Source organism: Bubalus kerabau, chromosome 7 (genome assembly GCF_029407905.1).
Source record: "Bubalus kerabau isolate K-KA32 ecotype Philippines breed swamp buffalo chromosome 7, PCC_UOA_SB_1v2, whole genome shotgun sequence".
Classification (NCBI taxonomy): Eukaryota; Metazoa; Chordata; class Mammalia; order Artiodactyla; family Bovidae; genus Bubalus; species Bubalus kerabau.
The window spans coordinates 110,266,495-110,272,323 of NC_073630.1; the positions used below are offsets into that span (position 1 = coordinate 110,266,495).

Consider the following 5,829-nt stretch of genomic DNA (forward strand, 5'->3'; position numbering starts at 1 on the left):
AACTCATCATTGTTTCTTTTATTTTTATGATTATTTTTAATGTAGCATGAACCAAATTGCTTGTTTCTACCACCACACATGTTATTTTGAAACACTGTCCATATTCAGCACAAATCCTATATATTAACTGAAATGTTCATATAACCCATCAATGGGAGGGTCACTGATTACTCTGTAAAGAGAAGTTCAAATACCAAATGGTTATCTTTAAAGAATAGAAAGGGCATTTCTACTCACACATTGGGTATTTCATAGAAACTACCTAACCCAAACATATAGATTTTTCTTTTTTCTATTTTATTCATGTTATTCTGAGGAACTCAGATTCATTGATTTTTACTAACCTATGCCAGTGTTTTCCAAACAGTGCTTTATCTAAATGAATGTCTTATCTCCTGTTTTGACAGTCTTCATGGTAAAGCAGAAGACTGAGTGAAAACCATTCCTTCCTTCATTTATTCACCTGTTCCTTCATCCATCTATTTGTTCAAATATTTGTTCATAGAGTGAAGACTTTATTTGAAATCTACCACCTGTCAGAAATGGCGCCAGGCTCAGTGTCGTGATACCATGATTCAAATTACCCTTCATTCCACCTGTATGACCCTGCTAGAGGCTGTCCTCACACAATCTGCAGATACATGGTCCTTGTAGTGCTGGTAATTACCTCAATGCATCTCTCCTTTTCTCACCAAAGCCTTACCTCTTGGGTGCAGAGATGAATCAACTGGATCCTCTGATGTTGGGTAGAAAAGGCAGGTGTGTCAATGGTTACAACTCAATGTGGTATGTGTGAAGATAGGGCTGAGAGTAGGTGTGTGTGAGAGCACAGATAAAGGGTGAATCCACCATGCTGAGGATGTAGGGATGGAAAAGGAAGATGACCTCTGAGTTGAGTGTTGTCAGACACGTAGAACTGAGTGTAGCGAAGGGAAAAGGAAGGGAACTTAAGAGAGGGAGCCAGATATATCTGGATTTCCACAAGCTCTTTGACAGCAAGTTTCATAGTCCATGGAACTGCTTCTAGAATTGGAAATTGACATATTTTTCTTTAGTCTAATAAAGGGGGAGCCTTAGAGAGACTCAGCATGGCCCTCCTGCCTCTTTTTTCCACCCCAGGTTCCTCCTCTCACCTTCTACGTGGTCTCCCCTCCTCAGCTGCTTTGTCCAAGTGGAAACTCACTCACTGCTGCTGGTGCCCAGAGCACACATTCCATGCCCATGTCTTTTCAACTAGCGCAATCCCGGGCTGAGTCCCCTGCCAGTCATCTACTGATCTTGGCCAGCTGTGCAGACTCAGCGCCTCTGGTGGAAGGTGACGGTGAGCCTTCTACAAACAGGAAGCACCCGGCTAATTCTGCTGATGATGCAAAATAGGAAAGGAAGATAGGCAGTCACCGTTTTTCAAACTGACAGCTGGAAATAATAAAAACAGACATGAGGCCAAATGTTCACTGGGGCAGAGCATCTTGATGGGAAAGTTGAAACTGAATCAACTTAATGAGGAGAGGAGGTGGCTTTGGGTATATTGCCTATCAGAATGCTGGGCATAGGCAGATAAAACCCCCAAACATTGACTTAATAGACATTAAGGAAGGAGATAAGGCCTCCAGGAAGCCTCCTGTGCTTCCTATCTACATATAACCTCACTTTATCAACACCAATGCACTTATAAGCCAAAATCTGAAATTCTGAAGCAGAAATTGCCTTTTCAGACAGAGTAATACCACAGGACCCAATTAACTGGGGACAGATAGAAAGTGGGAGATAAAATATTGTATAATGAGATCAGCTGGGGGATGTAAATGAAATCCCACAGTCTTGTAATATGATAGAAAAAATATTTATACAAATCATTATATTTATATGTAGAGCATCAAAGAGTTGCCCAAATCCAGTGCCCATGTGAAATCACCCTCTGGGCAATGGAGAATTCCAGGTATAGTTAGATTCTGGTCCAGAGATGCTCCATTTAGGAAAACCCGAACTGAATGAATCATCTATTATGAATCTGTGGTTGCACTCAGTTTCCGGAAAAACATAGACCTGGATTCTCAGAAATGTATTCCTCTACTGCTTCAGGCTTTCATTTCGCATGATGTTACAGAAAGAGGTAACAAAAGGGAAAGGAAAACCTCAGTCATTTTCACAAACCTACAATTTACCAGATAATTTTTTTTTTCACATACCTTCTTTAATTTACTTCACATTCATGCAAGAAACAGAACATAGTTCTTCATTTTGCAAATTTGAAGGCTGTGTGTGTGCTTAGTCACTCAGTCATGTTTTCCAGCAAAAATATTGGAAGGGGTCACCAGTCCCCACCCCCACCTCTGGGGGAATCTTCCTGACCCAGGGATCAAACCCACAATTCCAGGATCTTCTGCATTATAGGTACATTCTTTACCCACTTGAGCCATTGGGAACTCAAGGATGGTAGATGCTAACTGACCTACTTAAGGCTGAAGAGTAGAAGAGCAGGATCTGGGCCACCATCTCAGAAATGCTAGAAGCAAAGTGAATGACTCTGTTCTATACAGGATGAATCACAAGTTGTTCTAAGTACTACCTGGGTACATCTGTGTTTTTAACATCTAGGTCCTAGTAAACCCTGGTCCCCTCATCTTTATAATCCCACCCGTCATGCTGCTGCTGACTAGTGATCAGTCATGTCAAACTCTGCAACCCCATGGACTGTAGCCCACCAGCCTCCTCTGACCACCAATCCAGACAAGCTGAAATAAGGTGCTTGCAGTTCAAGGTGCTTACCTGTCCCATCTCTTATCTTCAAGATTTGTGACTCAAAGGAGAACTTTCCATTCACAGTGAAGCTTTTGGAATAGAAGGAGAGGTGGAATTTATGCCATTGTTTGTGACTCTTTCTCTTTGATATTATTTAATAACCAGATAGTCTCAGAAACAGAATCAAGCCAATGAATACACAAGGACACAGCTATTTAACTTTCAGTTAAATCACTTATTTTCTGTGGTATGTTGGTCTCTTGTTTGGGATTTCAGGTTCATATTAAGAAAGCTCCCATGTATGATCTCCATCACCTAGTGGCAGTCACGAGCTACTATAAGAGCTACCAAAATCCAGCACAAATGCTGTTTCTTGTTTGGCTCCCACAGCAGTTTTTCTTTCTTTTTTTGATGATCAAAAACTATTTTTCTTCCAGTTTATTGTGATAACTGACTACAGCACTGTATAAGTTTAAGGTGTACAGCACAATGGTTTGACATGCATACATCATAAAATGATGATCACAATAAGTGAATATCCATCATCTTATATAGATATTGTTGTTCAGTTGCTCAGTCATGTCTGACTCTGAAACCCCATGAAATGCAGTACGCTAGGCTTCCCTGTCCAACACCAACTCCCGGAGTCTACTCAAACTCATGTCCATTGATTCGGTGATGCCATTCAATCAGCTCATCCTCTGTTGTCCCCTTCTCCTCCTGCCTTCAATCATTCCTAGCATTAGGGTCTTTTCAAATGAGCCACTTGTTCACATCACGTGACCAAGGTATTGAAGCTTCTGCTTCACCATCAGTCCTTCCAATGAATATCCAGGGTTGATTTCCTTTAGGATGGACTGGTTGGATCTCCTTGCAGTCCAAGGTACTCTCAAGAGTCTTCTCTAGCACTGCAATTAGAAAGCATCAGTTGTTTGATGTTTAGCCTTCTTTATAGACATTAAATAAATAGAAAAAAACAAGTATTTTTTTCTTGGATTTACTCTCTTAACCTCATATATAACATAAAGCAGTGTTAATTATATTTATCTTGATGTAATTTTTTAAAATTCAAATCTATACGTGCACTAGCTATATTCTCCAAGAATTAAACAAGAAGGAAGTGGAGACGCTGGGGATTGAACCCAGGACCTCATACATGCAAAGCATGCGCTCTACCACTGAGCTACATCCCCATGTTCATGCAATGCTTTTAAATACGTTTTGCCAATGTTTAATCAAAGAAACTTGCCTGAACCAAACTATTTTACGTTAGTAAAAAAAATCAGTATTATGTCATGTGGATGTAATTTTGATAACGGAAATTGAAGAATATCACAGTTAGTAGCTCAACTCTGGCTTTAAAAGAGACTTAATATTTTATCTTCCATAGAGGCAGTAAATCCACAATTTACAAATTATTTTCACAGGAAAAGTGACAGCAGATTATATGGAAGAAAGCAGACAAAGGCATAATGATCCAGGAATCCATTCCTTTATGAGGATCCAATTAAATTATATATTATTTAAATGTGTGATTATAAAAGTTATATAAGCTCATTATCAATACTTTTAAATATATATTTATACTATCAGAGATAACTTTTCCATGCAGGGTTACTGTTTCCCAGTTTTTCTTATAGAGTTAATTGGATATACAGCTTTGTATTCTGATTTATTCCCAGTTACCTTATATAATCAACATTTCCCCCACATTCTTCAAAAACCCAGAGCAGCAGTTTGTATGTACTGGCTCCAAATCTTTCAGTTAGCACAATTCAGTCCCTGGCCACCAAAGCTTTAGGTACATTCACAGCAAAGACCAGTTCTCCTCTTTGAATCTTTTGTCTCTGTGTTTACATGTTTATGGCTTATTTATTTCATTTACACTTAAGGCCTAATATCAGTTTCCCATCTTTTACTGTAGATGATACTCAAGAAGTATGCTTGGATTTGTATTACTTCCCGCCTCTAGGATGAGCTCTCTTTAGCCACTAAGACCCAGCCTGGTCCACCTCAGCCTTCGTGAGACAGTGCGTTAGTTCCAAAAGGGCCTATCACAGTAACCCTGGTTTTATAATCCCTTGCTTATGTGTTTATCTCTTGCACTATGCTGTGGACTGTACCCCAACTGAAGAGGGAACTTTGTTTATCTTCACTCCTGACTCTTTGTCCTTTAATCTCTACACTTCATACCCAGTTCACAGGTGCTCAATAAGTGTTAACCATGTAAATGAACAAAGATGTAAACATTGAATTGCTTTGCTTTGGTTTTAATCGTTAAGTTGTTTCTGACTCTGCAGCCCCATGAACTGTAACCCTCCAGGCTCCTCTATCCTAAGATTTTCCAGGCAAGAATACTGGAGTAGGTTGAATATTGAATGGATAGATTCAAGTTACCAGTCAAGAGAGCCAAGAGTGAACACATAATGTTATCTATCTTGGTAGGTTCAGCATATTTGAATCTACAGACCACAGCTTGGATTCAAGAAAAAGGGATAAAGGGTCCCCATTGTATTTAGCAAGGCACCCTTCATGGGTCTCAAAATTTTTTCTATGTTGTGAAAGACCTAAAGAGAAGCTGTTAGCTTTTATAATGGTTCATGATTGTAGGAATGGCAATACATAATGTCTCTTCACACCCCTTTCTATCTACAATGAACAATGCATCTCTTGAAAGCCAAGCCCTTGAAAATGTCTATGGACCAGAAATAGAAATAATATACATTCAGATGACTACTAGGGAAGAATCTCAATCAAGATGTCAATTGTTTGCATCAATGTTTTCTTAGATAATGTTTTGTTTTATTCTTATAATACTCCAAAAGCGTAAGTAGAACGAGTTATTATTTACATTTCAAAGATAAAAAGCAGGCTCAACAAGGGAAAGTAAATGACTTATCTAAGGACTTAGTATCAATGAATAGGGCAGCCAGAACTCAAACTGACGTGTTCAATCCACTCTATAATGCTATTGATTAAGAAAAAAAAAAAAAGAAGAAAAAAACCAAAAACATCCACTTATTTATATTCTTTAGGCATATCAATTGAACTAAACTTTTCTCTTAGATGCTAAAAGCTAGAAATGGT

The 5,829-nt window shown here is 38.8% G+C and overlaps 1 non-coding gene across 1 annotated transcript; it reads right to left on the reverse strand.

Annotated features, from left to right (window-relative positions):
- Nucleotides 1-3,863: 3,863 nt before the first annotated feature.
- TRNAA-UGC (transfer RNA alanine (anticodon UGC)) lies at nucleotides 3,864-3,935 on the reverse strand. Its single transcript has one exon. It is a non-coding gene; the product is annotated as a tRNA-Ala (tRNA).
- Nucleotides 3,936-5,829: the final 1,894 nt, after the last annotated feature.